General features: G+C 43.4%; 1 protein-coding gene across 2 annotated transcripts in view; it reads right to left on the reverse strand.

Moving 5' to 3' along the window:
• TGFBR2 (transforming growth factor beta receptor 2) overlaps positions 1–8,963 on the reverse strand; it is a 122,728-nt gene that overhangs the window by 111,628 nt on the left and 2,137 nt on the right. The window contains exon 1 of one of the 2 annotated variants that reach the window (XM_053263171.1): positions 5,707–5,723. The exons of the other annotated variant lie outside the window; for it this stretch is intronic. The gene's annotated coding sequence lies outside the window, so the exon portion shown is untranslated. Of the gene's footprint in view, positions 1–5,706; positions 5,724–8,963 lie in introns of those variants that run through there. 2 annotated transcript variants of the gene reach the window in all.

Genomic DNA, 8,963 nt, shown 5'->3' on the forward strand with positions numbered 1-8,963 from the left:
GGATAGGCTCCTGGCTGCCTCCTCGCATATGATTACCCTCCCCAGTTTGCTCTGCACACGAGAGGTGCTGCGGCAAGCAGGAAAGCAGGGAGCAAGAGGAGGACGTTCTCCAGCATCCCTCAATCTACCATGCCAGATGTGTGGTGCATTGAGGGATTCCCCCTCAGGCACATGCTCTAGCCACCCGGCTCTGTGTCTGCTCGGGCTGCGGGACCAGGGACCTGGGTAAATGTCCAAGTAAAAACCTCGGGCTACCCGAACAGTGCTGGGATTGGCCCCGATCCCAGTGCTATACAAGCTTGGGTAGGGCTGCTTGTATGAACAGCCTTATTATGTTGTATGAGTGTACAGATGTCTGAGTACTTGAACATGTTTGTGTGTGATTAACTATATATAGCATTCATCTTAAAAGAGAATCTGGATCCAGGCCTCTCAAATTTATGGTACAGATAGGAAATGTACTTGCTCTACCTGGGTTCAAAGGATGTGTGAAGAATTGTACCTATATACAGATCTGTACATGGTACACTCATACAAATGTTCAAAGTAATATCTGAAGTCTCTTTTGCATCCGTAATAAGAGTTGCATTTGCTGTACTGATGCAAAGTGGCAATGTATGGTACTGTTTCAGTGCAAGCCATGATCATATATTTCTTGACAGAGTGCACAATTCTGATCCAATTTTGTTCTGATGCAAAGAGTTGTAGAATCATGCATCTGCTGTGCCAGCCTGAGTAGAGTTGCTCAATGCATTGTTATCTAGTCAGTGCATCATCCCCTAGGAAATAATTGCCCATAGGAAATGATAAGAAAACACAAACAGGTTTATAAAGATATTGTAAGTCAGAATGGGATGAAACTTCCAGGCAACCTTTCTTAGTGTTGATAGTGAACCTTTGCTAGTGAACCTTTGCTAGGGCTTGAAAGCACCCCCATTCCATGAAGAAGTGCCAGGGTTTCAGAGAAGCAGGAAAATCTGACCCCACTTCACACTTGTGCTTGGAATATATACATTCAGATGAGTGTTGTGACATTAGGACTTAGCCAAACTAGGACCGACCTGGTCTGTATTACGGAGACCTGGGTGTGGGAGCCAGCAGAGATTAGTCATTCCCAGCTGTGTCTACCTGGATATTTAGTACAGAATCAGCATAGGTTGGAGGGATGTTGGGGGGGTCACTGTAGTTTTTAAAAGCTCTATTTTATTCTATAGGCCCTTTGTCCAAGTGTGTGCTGGTTCGGAGCGTTTGTACCTGGTTTTGGGCTCTCAGAACAGAGTGGGGTTTCTGTTGGTGTACGGCCCACCCTGCTGTCCACCCTGCTGGGTTTGGTGCTGAGGAATCCCAAAATGATTGTTCTGGGTGGCTTCAAATTCCATGATGAGGCTGCCTTGTCTGGGGTGGCTTAGGACTTCATGGCCATCATGATAACCATGGGGTTGTCCAAACATGTTGTTGGCCCAACACATGAATTGGGGCACATTCTGGATATGGCTTTTTCAACTGGGCAGGAGGATGGTGATTTGAAAGTGTGTGTTTGTGTGTGTGTGTGTGCACACACGCGTTTGCGGGAGGTGTCATCTGTGTCCTTGTAATGGTCAGATCACTTCCTTCTGAGGCTTAGCGTTTCAGCAGCTATATCACTTTGCAGTAGTGGTGTACCAATTAAAATGAGACTGGTGGACTCCAATGGATTCCTGAGGGCTCTGGGGAATTTTCCAGCTGGAATTTCCCAGCTCCTGTTGAAGCTCTTTGCTCTCTAGAATGGAGAGATAGCTCGGGCAGTTGACATAATCATTCCTCTCTCCTGGAAAACAGAGACTGTGCAGCACCTTGGTATTCACCTGAGTTGAGGGCAATGAAGCAAGATGGGAGATGGCTGGAACGTACGTGGAGGAAAACTCGGGGTGATTTTGAGCAACCACAGGTTAGAACTCACTATTGAGCCTATTCTGCGGCAGCGATGGAACAAACAAAATAATTGGGGTGGGGGTCCATCAATGTATCCTCTCAATGTCATCCAGTGGGGCTTTTCCAGGTGGTGTGGGGCCTCTTGAAATCTGACCTCGGGCAAGATGTATTAGAACCCTTGGTAGCACACTGACACATTTTCACAGCACTTTGAGGGTAAAGTAGCTCACATTTGCCAGGAGTTGGACTCTCCTGTGTCAATGGGAGATGTGTCTATACCACATAGTCCAGTTTTGCTGGAACAGTTTCAGTTATTGGCGCCTGAGGATGTGGGCAGTGTGTTCAGTCAAGTTCAGTTGACCACATACATGCTTCTCTTGCTCTTCATGGTGTATTAAATCTAGTAAGGAGGTAATTTTTATCTGGGTCCAGCAGGTTCTAAATGCCTCATTATAGATGGAGCGGTCCCAGCTTTGTGGAAGAAAGCAATTATTTGACCACTCCTAAAGAAACCTAGTTGGGACCAGGAGGATGTAAATAACTATAGGCCTGTGGCCAATATTCCCTTCCTGGGCAATGTGCTTGAGCATATAGTGGCTGACCAGCTCCCGGCACTCTTGGAGGAGATGGATTATCTAGATCCATTTCAATCAGGCTTCAGGCCTGGCGTTGGAACAGAAACTACTTTGGTCACCTTGTGGGATGACCTGTGTAGAGAGACAGGGGGACTGCAACCCTGTTAATTTTCTCAGATCTCTCAGCCGCTTTCGATACCATTGACCATGGTGTCCTTTTAGATAAGCTGGCTAAGAGTGTGGGAGGCATTGCTTGGAGTTCTGCTAACATTTCTAAAAGGTGGTGCTGGGGGATTATTGCTCAACCCATTGGCAGTAGTGTTTTCGGATTCTGCAGGGTTCCATTATTTCCCCTATGCTGTTTAATATCAACATGAAACCTCTGGGAGATGTCCTCCATAGATTTGGCCTGAGGTGGCATCAGTATGCAGATGACACTCAGTTGTATCTGATCACTGATTGTAAATAAAGTTCTTTTTCTCTCGTTTTCATCAGGTGAGGCAGTGATTGTCCTGAATCAGTGCCTGGATACAGTAATGGACTGGATGAGGGTGAACAAGTTGCGACCCAATTCAGACAAGGCAGAAGTACTGCTGGTCAGTAGTTCCTCTCCCCAGGTGATGGTGTTCAGCCTGTTCTAGATGGGTTGCATTCCCCCTGAAGGACCGGGGATTCTCATTGATCCTAGAGGCTCAAGTGGCCTCTGTAGTTCGGAGTACTTTTTATCAGCTTCGGCTGATACGCCAACTGCAACCTTACCTGGACAGAGATAGCTTGGCCACATTTACTCATGCTTTGGTAACCTCTCACTTAGATTACTGCAATGCATTGTAAGTGGGCTGCCTCTGAAAACAGACTGGAAACTGAAGTTGATACAAAATAGGGCTGTGAGATTATTAACTAGGACTGAACATTTTGATCATATTACGCCAGTGATTCATCAGCTGTACTGGCTCCCAGTCCCAATTCCAAGTGTTGGTTTTAACCTTTAAAGCCCTAAATGGCTTCAGACCGAGTTACCTGAGAGAGTGCCTTGCCCTATATGTCCCAACACAAACCTTCTTCAGATGCCCTGCTCCAAGTGCCCCTGTCAAATGAGGTGAGATGGGTGGCCACGAGTGAGAAAGCCTTTTCAGTGGTTGTACCCCATTTATGGAACAGCCTCCCCAGTGAGGTTCGCCTGTCACCATCACTTTGTTCTTTCAGATGCCAGGTGAAGACCTTCTTGTGCACTCGGGCTTTTTAAAATTGATTTTAAAAATTGATTTTAGAAAGAACACATTTGTACTTGTGTGTGTGTTGTGATTTGATGTGTTTTATGTGTTTTCATTGAATGTTTTAATGTTGTGCTGTGAGCTGCCCAGAGAACAACTTGTTATGGAGTGGCTAACAAAGTTTATATTATTATGATTATTAGCAATGGAGAAAGGCATGAAAACAACCATCCAATCATGGAATGAAATTCAGTAGCATCCAATATGATATGGAGAATATTGTACTGGCATATTAGCTTTTTGCATCAAAAGGATACATTGCAAAATGCTGCTGATAGGGCCTGTATCAAATTGGGTCCAATTATTGTTCTGATTCAATGCAAAGCCCTATAGAGTTCATGCTTGAGAAATTATAAAAGGCAGCTAGTACAATCTTGATAGATAAAGCCTTGCTCTGCTTTGCAAAAAGAAAAAAGAAAAGACATGGTTAGCTAGTTGGTAAAAGGGCAAGTTTTTCAAGTGTTTTTGAGACATCTTCCTCCAGCTGATTTGAGTGCTATATCTGCCACCCCCACCAATATTTGACATTTAATGGAGTTTTTAAATGTGTATTTACCAGCTATACTACAAAATGAAGATGAATTGAACGTCATGCCCAGAACAAAAAGAAACACCCTGTGGCTTTTTGTGAGTATGTAATTTCATCTGGAAACATTTAGTTTTGTCCCATCCTGTCCAAGTAAAATCAATAGGTTTTGACTGTTGACTTCAGTGGCAGCAGAATAAATCTCCAAATCACCAGCTGAAAAGCTAAAGACTCCCAAGATTTAGCCACAGCAATTCCATGCTTCAGCATTAATGCAACATTATTTATACTGAGGACTGATTCTATGCCTGCTTGTAAAATATGTACTAGTTAAGTCATAGCAACATTCTTGAGCTGTTTTTATGATCCGACAATATCCACATGTTCAATAAAACCACTGAATCATGCACAAATGCAATTGATTAGTCCACGATTAATAGGAATGTCCACGATAAATATGAATGACCGGGATGGTTCAGATTTATTCCTGGTCCCATAGCCATCACATAACAATTTTGAAACCCAGTTTTTAATATGAAATATATTTTGAACGTGTGATGAAGTTAAGCTTTTGAAAAATTAACTCAATAAACTGATTATTCTTTCCTAGTAGTAATCATAGAGCAATGCATACAGTGTGCCCAAAACAGTTCAGTGATGTGAAGAAATGGGGAGAAATTGTACTTTAGACACAACAAACGAGGTAACACAAGGAGGAAGATGTGCCAGGGCTAGTCCTACTATGAAGCAGGATGTAGCTAGGTGCTTCAGGTGGCAGTCAGATTTTAGGGGTGTCACGGTAGCCCGACTAGCACATCCCCATGGATGACTTGCAGAGAAAGTCTGGGGTAATGATTCCCACTGACATCATGACTAAAGCTACCATGTGTGCAGCCAAGGGATGCATATCTGCAGTGGTAGGCTCCCTGCTTCTGAACTCTGGCTCACATGAGGGAGGTGGTATGTTCACTGATCTCTTCTTCCCCAGTAAGTGCTCTGAGCAACATGCAGTTATGTCTCCGGGGTGCCGCAGCCCTCAGGGACATAGGTGCACATTGTTCAGAATAATTGTGTGGGGAAGGAAAAGAAGCACATCCTCCCCAACTATTGTTGCTACCCTTGATGCTACAGGAAGCATAACTAGAGCCATCTATATTGATATGGAATGTGCATCAGTGAACAAATGATAGCTTCAGTCATAACAACAAACTAAGCAAGTGTACCCACAACATAATAATGAATCTGCAGTATTTACACATTCACAAAGATCAGTGTTATTATTATGGATATGTATGAGCAATCCTGTAACATGTCAAGGAAGCTGTAATAACTTTTTTAATTGTACTGAATAATGAATATGAAACTGCTGCAGGCTTATGTAGTGAAAGTGAATAAGTAAAAGTATGGAATACAGGCATACCTCGTTATTTGCGGGGGTTCTGTTCCTTGCCTACAACAATGAGTAATGAAACCGTGAATAACGAGTCACTGCACCTATGGGAAATGGGGGGAGTACATTCCTGCAAGGTGGGGGAAGTCCAACAAACAGTGAAAAACAGTGAAATTACTTGGGGGGAGGGAGTGCTAGACTGTGTTCCACAGGTCTTCATCTGTCCAACAGTGCCCCCCAGCCATCAATTTGACCGTTTCCGAGCAAAAATTGTGGAAATTTTTCTCTCCCCCCCCAATGGCTCCTTTACACAAAATGGCAGCCAGAAATGGCCTCAGATGTAATTTCTGGCCACGTAGCAACCACAGATATGCAGGTATGAACCCTTTGTATACCCATGTATGCTGAGGTTGGGTGGCTATTTGTGGATCATGGATACACAAAACTGCGAATAGTGGAATCACATATAGCAAAGTTCCATTACAACTTTATTCAAATTCAGGGGATGGGATGCAACCCAGTTTCATTGAGATGGAGAGGATCCAAAATGGTGGACTGGAGCTTCAGTCAAAAGGGTATACATCAGCATATATAACTCTGGGGGCAATGCACATTGCCAGAATGATGGAAATATGAGTCTATAACAAATCTGGAATTTATCTGGTAATTGCCTTTCTGAAATGTTTGGAACCACTACCATAGTTTCTCTTTGAATATTATATCATCATCATCATCATCATCAACAACAACAAATTGAAATTGAAAGGCAGTGGCAGAAAAAGACCAAAATAATCCCAGTGCTAATTGGCACCCTGGGTGCAATGCCAAAAGACCTTGAAGAGCACCTCAACACCATAGGGTTCACCATCAGCCAATTACAAAAAGCAACTTTACTGGGAACAGCCTATATTCTGCGACGATATCTATAATAATAACAGCAACAACATTGATAATAAAGTTCAGCCATCCCAGGTCTTGAAAGGACTCAATGTGTGGATAAAACAAACCAGTCAATAACACCTGTCTGACTGTGTAAACAAGAAATAATAAAATAATAAAAATAATATAATTATTATTAAATATAATAATAATAATTATTATTATTACATTTATATCCCGCTTTTCCTCTGAGGAGCTCAGACATGCTTATGTTTACCCTCACAGCAACCCTGTGAGGTAGGGTAGGCTGAGAGATACATGACTGGCCCAGAGTCACCCAGTGAGTTTCATGGTTGAATGGGGATTTGAACTCGGGTCTTCCCGGTCCTAGTCCAACACTCGAACCACTATGCTATGCTGGCTAGTTGGGTGATACAACTAGTTAGAACTAACATAAACAAGTATCCTATGGGCTGCATAATATGTTCTGGAATAAGTGTGTTCACTGATTATACAATATCACATGCATCTATTGCACCAGGTGTATGCATGGCAGAGACCTGAACATTCCCCAGAATGTGATTGCCTATGAATCCTTGTTAGTAATGGGATGGAACACGAAACAGGCAGCACTAGGCACTAAACAGGCAGCTGCTAGTTTTCTACCCGCTGCATCCAATTAGGATTGGATCCAGACTCTCACATCTGGGCCAGAATCTACACTAGTAGGGATGTGCAGAACATTCCGCAGTTGGAACATTCCAACTTGAAACAAGCCATTTCGAGTGTTCTGAGCTTGGAACAGAACACCCTTTGACTCAAGGGTCTGTTCTGAGCTTAGAACAGAATTACCCTGTCCCGAGTTGTAACATTCCAGTTGTTCCAAGCACCATTTTGGAATCCAAAATGGCACTCTTCTGGCCTAAGTGAATACGTCACAGCCATTTGTGTGGCCAGCACCAGCTCGTAAATAGCCTCTGCACACACATTTTGGATTCTAAAATGGTGTTTAGAACATCTTGGAATGTTTCGAGTGATCCAAGATTGTTCTGTCAGAACCACTGGCTCAACAAGTTCCAATGGAAAGTTTCACGCATTTTGCATTCCATTCCAAGCTTGGGATGGAACGCAAACTGTGTTTAGCGCACATCCCTATCCTCTAGTGCCCAGCTAATTTCTCTTGTTGCTTGCAACTTTTTTCTCTGCTTACCAAGATTGGAGGCCACAGTGATGACTTATGCTGAGCCCTTAGTTGAAGTCACTCCATGGCTCCATAGACGCTATAGTGCTTTGATAGGGCTTGTTTTACTATTATAACTATTACTACTACATTATTCACTGCAGATCCAGTTCAGAGTTTGTTGAACTTCTGTCAAATGTTCAGCAAAATAATACAGTTTACCCAGATTATTTTTGAAGCAGACAGGGTGGTCTACACATCACTATTTCCTGTATACAGTATATACAGTGTTCTGTACCTGAGGTGAAACCCATGCCTGTTTCACTATACGTACATACGTTGGTACATGTACTGGAGTGTCTACAGATGATCATATCTCCCTGCCATGTGTACACATGACAGAATAGATGCATGTAGTCATTTCAATGTGATCACCATGATGTACACTAAATGTGCACCCCTAACAAATTGTATTGAGTGGCATCAGATGACAATGTTGGCTGGAATAGTCAAAGGATCATAATATAATTAAAGTACTGAGATCCTACATTAGATGCCTATTAGGGATGTGCATGGAACTGGTGGGGGGCGGCTAGAGGATGGATACCTTTAAAGACTGGGGAGGGTGCTCTTACCCCCTGCCGCATTTCCCGCCCCCGGCACTGAAGTTTAAAAGGTCTGGCAGGGTGGCAGTGTACCTACCTGCCACCCCGTTGCCCCCACACATGCCGGGTACTTCTGGCCATTTCTGGTCTAAGGAGGCAACGGGGCGGCAGGGAGATATGCTGCTGCCCCGCCTGACACTTTTAAACTGCAGTGCCATCAGGGGAAACATGGCGGGGGTGGGGGGTGTAAGAGCACCCTCCCCAGTCCTTAAAGGTATCCCCCCGCCTTCAAATCGGTTGAACTGCTGGTCTTTCAAACCTGTTTGGAGGCCAGTAAAAGGGCCTCCGAACAGGTTCATGCACATCCCTAATGCCTATAGAGGTTTCACTGTCATATGACAGAGACTAACTAACAAATATGGATAGTTCTGATGACTCTGTTCTCATTAAATATATTGGGCACAGTCCAACAAGTTGGTTGCAGCTAAGTTCCATTGAAATCAATGGAAATAAAGTGCACATTAAAATGCTTAAAACCATGTTCTTAAATGGGACTTCAAGTAAATGTTTATTTTATTTTATTTTTATATTGTACACTGCCTACAGATAGATAGATAGATAGA

Source organism: Hemicordylus capensis, chromosome 6 (assembly GCF_027244095.1).
Source record: "Hemicordylus capensis ecotype Gifberg chromosome 6, rHemCap1.1.pri, whole genome shotgun sequence".
In the NCBI taxonomy this organism is placed as follows: domain Eukaryota; kingdom Metazoa; phylum Chordata; class Lepidosauria; order Squamata; family Cordylidae; genus Hemicordylus; species Hemicordylus capensis.